At 36.0% G+C, this 11,062-nt stretch overlaps 1 protein-coding gene across 1 annotated transcript in view; it reads left to right on the top strand.

Moving 5' to 3' along the window:
• The window catches only part of LOC134265870 (uncharacterized), a 63,831-nt gene that overhangs the window by 21,586 nt on the left and 31,183 nt on the right, over positions 1 to 11,062 (top strand).

The raw sequence follows: 11,062 nt of genomic DNA on the forward strand, positions 1-11,062 counted from the left end.
TACCCTCCTCAGAGAACACTGAGTTAACCATACTCACTAATATTGATAAGAACAACAAAACTTTTTTGATAGGTTACAACCACTAAATTTCTTTTGTCAGTGTATAATGATGATAATCTGATGGTTGTCATAGCAACGAACTTTCTTCATAAATATGTCTCTGACTACATTAATAACAGAAAGGAAATATCTCACAAACTTGACAATTTTAGCCATTTTCAAAATGTTTATATGTTTAGTTGCAAAATAGAGGTCATCAGTAAATTAATATGAAGACCTCTGTTCAGTTTATAATTCCTTTTAATAAAACAATTTTTCTAAATGAGAAGGGGGGGGGGGGGGTACTGAGCATATAATATCGTGCATGAAATATGACTTTTGAATCTCATTTAGGGTTTTTCAGTAATTGTTAATATGGATATTAAAAGATGTACATGTCTAATTATTTCTTTACAAAAGAGTTTCAGGGGCTATTGTAAGGCAATTGTGTGTGTTTATATGAGGGCTATTGAGCGATCAGTTAATTCTGTGCAAAACGGAGGTGACGTAATTTGCAATGCAACCGATGTCCAATGCTGCTTTACGCTTGATCAATAAGATTGCAAGGGGATGCTCAGCCTTAATTCCATCGTCCTTGCTATTATTTAGATTTACGTAATATTATTGTGTGGACATAACTAAACATTTATCATTTTGATAATCCGAAAAAAATATATTAATACGTAAGAATTGGAATTGGTTATGTTTTTAAAATATTTTATTAACGATTTTATACGCTATTATTAAAAAATATTTTACTGAACTACTAAAAAAAATACTGTCTCTAATACAACCACAAATAGATCGGCCGCTCCTGCGGCCGAAAATAAAGCTATAGATTGGACCCCTCGAAATCAATCTAATTAAAATTAGATGTTAGATCCGCTCCCATACCCCGCTTCCATACTCGCTATGTAGTGAGTATGCGAGTGAATCTAACATCTAATTTTTATTAGATTGCCTCGAAATCAAATATATAGTGATTTTTTTAATTATTTAAAAAAAACCCATTTAACTACAACATTTTTTCATGTGATCAAGATAAACCCCTTCCTGTTCAGAACTTATCATAATACGTACGTCGTGGGATTAAATTAACTGCGTGAGGTTGAGACTTTTCGGATGAAATCGTATAAATCGGTGTTTACTGTTGTTTGTCACGAAAAAAATCCCTCTCTGTTCAATGGCTCCAAGTATTGAGTACGGGTATAAATAAGCAGAGCTGGTGCTGATCCAGAAATTTCTTCCAGGGGTGGGGGGGGGGGGGGGGGGAAAAATTGTCAACCCAGAAATATTCTGACAAACAAATTAAACAACAACTAAACGTTGGGGGGGGGGGGGGGGGGGAGGGGGGGGGGGGGGGGGGGGGGGGGGGGGGGGGGGGGGTGGGGGGGGGGGGGGGGGGGGGGGGGGGGGGGGGGGGGGTGGCTTATAAAACCTCGTGCCATTAGTCGCCCGCGTGGCACAGTGGTTATAAAGCGTCTTAAAGAGATCCTTACATATTGGGTTCGAATCCCACTGTGGGACTTGGAAACCGGTCTTCATAAAAAACGAGTTCCTGTGTGGCAGTAGGTGCTGGCACGAAAAGGATCCCTCCAAGCTCAATGACCTTGAGAGCCGAGTGTAAGACAAAATTTGTAGCTCTCCAACAAGTGGTGGTGTCTCCATATCAGTGAAAATTCTCGAAATGTACGTTGAACAACATTCAATCAACAATCACTTATACCGCATTCAATGATTGACTTTTCATAGTCATTTCACATAGATGTATTTACTTTCGAGGAGGGTTCCGCGTTTTCCAAAGGTTGGGGGAGGTGTCCAAGGTCTCTTTTATTTGGTTTAGTATATGAATTTGCAAACTCTGCATTCCGGGGGCGGGGGGGGGGGGGACCAAACTACAAGTTGTGTTTCCATGAGTGAAAGATTCTCGAGGGGGTCAACAATAAACAACAATTAATCCCCCCTTACGAGTTGAAACAACTTAGCTTTGAAACAGCATATGAAATTAACTATCTGATTTACACAAAGTTTTTCCTCCTTGGAAAAGAATGTCTCTGATTTTTTTTTGAATACAACATTGCATTTATTCATATCATGTTATGTGCAAGTGAGTTGAAATTTCACTGTTATCTTTCTTTTTAAGAACAATCTATTTCCAAATGATTAATAATTATTATCTCATTTTTTTTCACCCCCCCTCCTCCTTGTTTTTTTTTAATCCCACTTTTTTCATTGCTTAAGTAGAATGTTTCTCTGCTTTGATATAGTTACCAAACCCCTTGTTTTTTCCTAACATTTTCATTTTTCAAGTAGAATGTATGTTTTAGTATATTTTACAGACCCCAGCAAACCTTACATGCATGATCCGTTAATAATTAAGTCTACATAAATCAATACGTACTCATTTACATGTATGTATATAAGCAAAAAGCTATGTATATGAGTTAATGCAAGTTAAAATTATATGTAGTTTTTTACCTATCTATCTACGAAAGGGGGTCGGTATGATTTTTTTTATCGTTGTTTGCTAAGCTAAAAAAAATTGACGATCTTCAACTGTATCTGTGTACGGTCGATCTTTTGTAATAATTTCTTACCACCCAAATATTATTTGGATTTTATTTTCAGCATCAAATTTATTTCTGCTCAGGTTACTTTTCAAATTTCTTTTCTATAAACACAAAAGCACATGCTGATTTCCTCCAATTTTTTTAAATTGTCTTCAGTTGTTGTGCAGTTCACTTATTATAAGTTTTTATTTTATGAAAGACTAATTACACGCAGAATTGTAATGTTGTGTGTGGATCAAATATTTACATGTACATCCATTTTATTCTTTTTCAGTTTAACTGTGAATGTTATATAATAATTATTAAGATGCAGAATTCAGTATTCAATATATATGAAAGCCAGTTGTCCCAGTTGAAGAAAAAATCAGATCCATATAATAGAACAAGATATCTTCGACAAATCGGCGCATTGGAAAGAGGGGGGGGGGGTATTAACATCACTGAGGCTGACCGGTGTTTACCCGGTTTTGACTTTGGAATAGTTTTCGTTTTGTTTTATCAAATCATTACTTACATGTATATACCCTTTAAGTTGCAATTAAAGAAACCAATATTAATTTATTACACGTATAGAACATTGTATAGAAATATAATGTGTGCGCAGAATGGGCAATTAATTCAGCTGCAGTCTTGTACACATACGTGATTCGAAAATAGATTACACCAAACTGTAGAGAGTTGGGTACAATAGCAGTCATAACTTCGTATATTTTTAGGTGTTATCAAACAGATAATGTTCATGGAAGCTCATTCTATCGTAACCTAATTCATTATGTTTTATCCATCAACTATTAACAACTGATTAGTCAACAACGTCATGACTTCGATGGGAAGTCCAATGCACCGTTTTCAAACGGGCTGATTTTTAGCCGGGCTTATTGCTCAAAGAGCAATTGCCGGCTTATGTGATCCTGTTCAAGACAGGATGTTGACCCCATAGTCGCCATTTTTAAGTTACGTGCAAAAATGTAGTTCTTACTCTCAACCGCTTTTGAGATAATACAAACGCTGAATAAAGCAACAAAAATAAAACGAAGTTTATCTATATAAAATAAACATTAGTAGTGATGACTTTGAAAACTTCATAAGTCAAAGAACATAGTTCATTAGCGTAAGGATTTTTGATAATCAGTGTTACCGTAGTTCTCTACACATACGAGGTAAAGCAGGAGAGGGAACCAGACTGGCCTGTTTGTTTACATTCAGCTGCGGTACCATATTAATTCTGAGTCTGACAAAATCGGACCGTGCTATTAGGATTGAAAAACTCACTTTCAGTGTCTTATCATTTATATTGATAGTTTTCAAATAATTTTTTCATCGGGATATAAACGTGATTCATGTAAGAAATCCATTCTACTCTGTAAATTAGCCCGGCTCTCTGTACTTCTGAGTACTTTGATTGAAAAGGGTAGCAAGTTTATGAATGCTATTGTTAAATATGGATTTTAATTAATACATTATGCCTTTTTATTTTTGCATGTAATATTGGCAAAACATTCTGTTTAATAATAAAGGTTGAATTGACACAGGTGTGCATGTGTAATGCGAGGAACAGCGGTAAGGTAAATGACTGCATGATCATGAGTGTAACAAAATCCAGACTGATTTTGGAATTTTTATACCCAAAATGACTGCATATTTTTGCTACCATGTCCTAAATTGATAACAATTTCTTACATTTTTTAGTAAATATATTAAAACATGTTTTTAAAATATGTACGGTGATGTAAAAGCACGAATTCATATCTAATGGAAATTATATTGTTGTAAATTATGATAATCATGATAATTGTTAACTTGGAATGACAGGTAAGTTTTTAGTTCATCGATCGATTTTTCATGCTCCGCAGGCCTCCACCACTACGATACTTCAATTGTTGATAGATTTGTTAATAATGAATATTTACAAGAAATTTCGTTTTGGTGGGTGCGTGTGGAGGTATTTTATTCAATCAATTTATGGCAAAAATTGTGAGATTTTGAAGATTTTTGTCAAATTACGTCAAGTTTACGTCACAAATATGACATCATAAGTAGTCAGTCTCCCGAACTTTCGCTATTTGTGGAATGCAATGATGGTAAACTGTGAAAAATAAGTAAAGTCGATTTCTTTAACTAACTTTGAAAATTCCATATTTTTGGGGCCGATTTTCGCCCATGGAGCCCCTACCTCTTTGTAAATAATACTGATTGGATAAAAGCTAATCACATGATGCCCTGAAATTTTCCGTATTACGTCGCCGTCAAGTAGTAATATGAAAATTGGGCAGGCGATTCCATTCGAAACGTTGTTATTGTAAATAAGAATGGTGGCTAAGAAACGTTTTGCGTAGGTAGTTTACTTAAATTTCTTGTTACGATATTTTATGTTTATTATTATTGGATTAAAACTTCAAGTTGATATTTTCATAATATAAGCACAGATTTTTTTAATATTTAAGGTCTAGTGACCTAATACGGAGTCATATACAGGGTGTGAAATGGAAATCCATATTTGGACTCGGCTTCATCTTGCCCAATACGGATTTCCATTTTACACCCTGTATGACTCCGTATTAGGTCACTAACTGCCTGTGTAACTAATAGTATTAGCTCACCTGAACTGAAAGCTCAAATGAGCTTTTCTGATAAAATTTTGTCCGTCTGTCCTCCATCTGTTTAGCTGTCTGTCCATCTGTAAAATTTTCACATTTTCTACTTCTTCTCAAAAACTACTGGGCCGATTTTAATTAAACTATACAAAGCATCCTTGGGTAAAAGGGAGTTTAAATTATTAAAATGAAGGGCCAAGTCTCCTCACAAGGGGAGATAATCAAGAACAGACAGAAATAGGGTGCAGTCACTAAAAAATCTTCTCAAGAACCACTGGGCTAAAAAAGCTGAAACTTGCGTGGAAGCATCCTGAGATAGTGTAGATTCTAAATTGTTAAAAATCACAACCCCCGGGGGTTGGGCTGGGCCACAATAGGGAATCCAATTTTTACATTGAAATACAGAGGAAAAATCTTTTAAAAATCTTCTCAAGAACCACTTAGCCAGTGTATATTCTTGGGGAGGACAGGGCCACAATTTGAAATCAAGTTTTACATCGATCTCTATAAAAAAAATCTTTCAAAATCTTCTCAATAATTAACAGACTAGAAAAGCTGAAACTTAAGTGAAAGCATCCTGGGGTAGTGTAGATTCTAAATTGTTCAAATCATGACCCCTGGGGGTAGGTCGGGGCCACAATAGGGAACCGAAGTTTTACATTGTAATACATAGGAAAATTCTTTAAAAATCTTCCTTGGAACTACTGGGCAAAAAAAGCTGAAACTTATGTGGAAGCATCCTGAGGTAGTGTATATTTTAAATTATCACAATTATGACCGGTAGGATGGGGTCACAATATGTATTACAAGTGGAAATCTGGTAAAGAACAGCATGGTCAAAGCTACTCAGGTGAGCGATGTGGCCCATGAGCCTCTTGTTTTTGGCAATGGGTGGAACACAGTAGCTCTCTGTTTTGTCAATATATTTTATAGCTCACCTAAGCCGAAGGCTCAAGTAAGCTTTTCTGATCAAAATCTGTCCGTTGTCTGTCGTTGTTGTCGTTGTAGTCGTCGTCTAAAACTTTTTACATTTTCATCATCTTCTCAAGAACCACTGGGCCAATATCAACCAATTTGAAACTTGCCATAAAAAATCCTTGGGTGAAGGTGATTTAAGTTTGTTCAAATGAAGGGCCACGCCCTCTTTCAAGAGAAGATAATTGTCTAAGTGAAAAATTAATGGCATCTTTTAAAAATCTTCTTCTCAAGAACCACTAGGCCAGGAAAGATGAAACTCATGTGTAAGCATCATCAGGTTTGTGCAGATTCAAGTTTTTACAAATCAAGACACCCTGGGGGACGTGGGGGTAGTGTGGGGCCACAATGGAGGATCAAAGTTTAACATAGGAATATCTAGCTAAAATCTTAAAAAATCTTCTCCAGAACAGTGAAGCCATATTTATATAGAAGCATCTGCAGATGGTGTAGATTCAAGTTTGTACAACTCTTGACCCCCTGGGGGTGGGGTTGGGCCGCAATGAATGATGAAAGTTTAACATTAGAGTTCAAGGTAAAATCTTCAAAAATCTGAATTGAATGGACACGGCACCCCTCCTCTCAGTAAACCACCCATGCAGAGAATGCAACCCCCAGTGGGGTTACCTTCAAATAGATTTCAACCTCCAATGATGAATGTGTCTGCTCCATCCCAAGGATTTATTAATGGCCCATTAAATAGACCTTCAAATCCAAATTCAATTCAGAAGCAGGCTCCAAATATGCCTCAAGAACACCAAAGCCATGATTGTTCATATTTATATGAAAGCATTCTCAGGTAGTGTAGATTTTAGATTGTTCAAAATCATGACCCCTTGGGTAGCTATGGTGGAGCCACAATAGATGATCAAAGTTTAGCATAGGAATATATAGGAAAAACCTTCTCAAGAACCGCAAAGCCATGGTTTGTAATATATATTTTGAAGCATCCTCTGATAGTGTAGATTCAAGTTTGTTCAAATCGTACCCCCTCCCCCTTACCCCTTCTGACTTTTAGGGGTAGGTTTGGACCACTTATGTATTTATAAGCTTTTTAATACTAAACTGATTTTTGCCTTTTAGCTCTACTGGTCAGAGACCAGAAGAGCTTATGTGATAGTAATGCATCAGGCGTCTGTCTGTCTGTAAACAATTTTTCAAAATGCTACTCCTCCTACGGTTTTGGTCTGATTTCAGTATAACTTGGCACACAAGTAGACTACAATAAGATACATTCTATGTATTGGTTTCTGATTTCGATGAATGATGTTGCTGTGGTTACTAAAAATAAAAATTTCTGCAAAATACTTTCAAAATGCTACTCCAAATACTGTTTTAGTCTGATTATAATATAATTTGGCATGCAAGTATACTCACTGAGATACATGATTAGCAGTTTTGTGTTTTTGATTTTGATGATTGATGTTGCCATGGTAACTTAAATTGAAAATTCTGTTAAGGTTATCTGATCCTCAGTCAGGAAGGATAACTCCAAAAATTGATATTGAATTTAAAATGCATCAAAATGAAGCTTGACAATGAAATTTTTCATGCATCAGTTTTTATTTTATTCATCTTTATAAGATTCGAGGTTTGTGAAAGTCTTAGAAAAGTCTTTTAAAAAGTTGACTTTGTACCTTATAAAAGGAAAAAAAATACAGTTTTAGAGAAATAAGATTTTCTTGAATCCAATCTTAGATACCAATGCTTATTAGCATGATATGAAATAACAAGCGATTTGTGGTGTCGTGCAATGATAGTAAAAGTCTTTTATACTATGTATTTTAGAATACATGACGGAAATAGAAGACAAAAAATACCAAATAAGTATAAAATCATGACAATTTTTCTGAATGCCTGGATACATATCATTTTTTAACTTAAAATATATTTGTTGATCAATTTCCAATTAGAAAATGCATTGCTGATATTCCAATTCGCTTTTTAGCTCACCTGAGCCGAAGGCTCAAGTGAGCTTTTCTGATCACATTTTGTCCGGCGTCCGTCTGTCCATCTGTCTGTCCGTCTGTCTGTCTGTAAACTTTTCACATTTTCGACTTCTTCTCAAGAACCGCTGGGCCAATTTCAACCAAACTTGCCACAAAGTATCCTTGGGTGAAGGGGATTCAAGTTTGTTCAAATGAAGGGCCATGCCCTCATTCAAGGGGAGATAATTCTCCTCAAGAACAACAAAGCCATAATTGATCAAATTTATAAGGAAGCATCCTCAGGTAGTGTAGATTCAAGTTTGTTCAAATCATGACCCCCGGGGGTAGGGTGGGGCCAAAATGGCCGACCTAAGTTTTACATAGAAATATATAAGAAAATTCTTTAAAAATCTTCTTCTCAAGAACAACAAAGCCATAATTGATCATATTTATATGGAAGCATGCTCAGGTAGTGTAGATTCAAGTTTGTTCAAATCATGACCCCCAGGGGTAGGGTGGGGCCAAAATGGCCGACCAAAGTTTTACATAAAAATATATAGGAAATTTCTTTAAAAATCTTCTCCTCAAGAACAACAAAGCCATAATTGATCATATTTATATGGAAGCATCCTCAGGTAGTGTAGATTCAAGTTTGTTCAAATCATGACCCCCAGGGGTAGAGTGGGGCCAAAATGGCCGACCAAAGTTTTAGATAGAAATATATAGGAAATTTCTTTAAAAATTTTCTCCTCAAGAACAACAAAGCCATAATTGATCAAATTTATAAGGAAGCATCCTCAGGTAGTGTAGATTCAAGTTTGTTCAAATCATGACCCCAGGGGTAGGGCGGGGCCAAAATGGCCGACCCAAAGTTTTACATAGAAATATATAGGAAAATTCTTTAAAAATCTTCTCCTCAAGAATAGCAAAGCCATAATATCATATTTATATGGAAGCATCCTCAGGTAGTGTAGATTCAAGTTTGTTCAAATTATGACCCCCAGGGGTAGGGAGGGGCCAAAACGGCCGACCAAAGTTTTACATAGAAATGTATAGGAAAATTCTTTAAAAATCTTCTCAAGAATAGCAAAGCCAGGATTGGTCATGGGACTACTTTTGGATTTAAGCTTTTTAAGTATAAACCAATTCTGCTTTTTCCTAGCCACAGTGCTCAGGTGAGCGATGTGGCCCATGGGCCTCTTGTTCTGAAAAAATATTGGAGATTTGACAATTTTCCCTATATAATATGATAAACTTTAATCCTTAACTTTAAAGAAATACTGTGGATAAATTTACATAACTTTGTGGATTCAGAGTAACTTTTATGAGTATTTTTTATTACTTAACTGCTAATTTTATAAACCTGAGGATCGGACTACCTTAAGTTTTATTAAAGCTAATCCTACAGTTGTAGTCTAATTGCAGTCTTGCCACTTAATCAAGGATCATTATCTATTTATTAGGTCACCTGAGTAAACTCAGGTGACCTATTGCTATCTGTTTTTGTCCGTCGTCGTGCGTGGTCCGTCGTGCGTTAACATTTGAACATTTTCAGCTTCTCTGCAACCACTGAATCAATTTCAACCAAATTTGGCACAAAGCATCTATGGGTGAAGGGGAACAAAAATTGTGAATTTCATGATCCCTGCCCCCCTGGGGCCTGAGGGGTGGGGCCAAAACCACTAAAATTAATGCAATCTTTAGAAATCTTCTCCTTTACTCATGGACATCAAGCAGTCAAACTGTTTGCATGATTGTAATCAGCAAGGGTGCCTCTACCAAAATTGTGGAATTCATGGCCCCAGGGTCAGAGATTCTAGTGCTAGGGCAGGGCTAAATAAGTAGGTAGTGAAAATGCATTATTTCTTTGAAAATCTTCTTCTCTGCTCCTGGGTATTAAATAAACCAACTAAGTGCATAGTTATGATGAGCAAGAGTGCCTCTACCAAAATTATGAATTTTATGGCCCCAGGGTCAGGGGTTCTGGTGTTAGGGCGGGGCTCTATTGATTATATAGTGAAAATACATGAATTCTTTGAAAATCTTCTCTGCTCCTGGGTATTAAATAAACTAACTAAGCACGTAATTATGATGAGCAAGAGTGCTTCTACCAAAATTGTGAATTTTATGGCCCCAGTGTCAGGGGTTCTTGTTTTAGGGTGGGGCTCTAATGATTTTATAGTGAAATGCATGAATTCTTTGAACATCTTATCCTTTGCTCCTGGTTAATATACTGATGATCTAATTACATATTTAAGGTCAGGATTTATTTTATTTTCAGTTTTACAAACCCTCCGCTCAAGGTTTTGAATTTTCAGAAAAAAATAAAACAATTTTTTTCTTTCCGATGTCAAATTTGAGTCAGGATCGAGATTTCAAATTTACAAACTCGCACTTCCGGTTTTAAGATGAAACAGCGGGTAAATAAAGCTAGATCTGAGAAGATAGCTTGGTTTAGTGTAAAATTCATCGATACGAGTGCCATTCAAAACGTTTCACCCATTCAAAGGACAAATAAAATGCTGACGACTTTGTTGCACAATGACATGCTGGTGAGATAATTATGTATTCGTTTCAAAAGTATATGTCTGTAAATTATTTTCCTCCCCCAGGTTTTAAACTGCCCGTGGTAGCTATTGCATATTGCCAGCGACATTGTTTAGGTCTCTGTTATAGCTTACAGTCTAAGCATCATTCTTCAGAAATGGGTTGCTTATGCATCAGATGTAATGAATAAAACTATGGGAGAAGTTAAGTCCATTTGAGGAAGAAATAAACAATAACCTGAAGAAATTAAAAAAATTCAACTAATAAAAGGCAAGAATATACAAATATATACATGTACAGGCATGTAGAATCATTTGTATCAGCCAGAAAAATTATTTAAAATGTTCACCCTACTCCCCAATACTGGACCGTCTGTTTTATGATAGGAATTATAATTTTAGGCATCAAG

The sequence above is a fragment of the Saccostrea cucullata genome, unplaced genomic scaffold (assembly GCF_032062105.1).
Source record: "Saccostrea cucullata isolate Sc308-1 unplaced genomic scaffold, CSIRO_AGI_Scuc_v1 ctg157, whole genome shotgun sequence".
In the NCBI taxonomy this organism is placed as follows: Eukaryota; Metazoa; Mollusca; class Bivalvia; order Ostreida; family Ostreidae; genus Saccostrea; species Saccostrea cuccullata.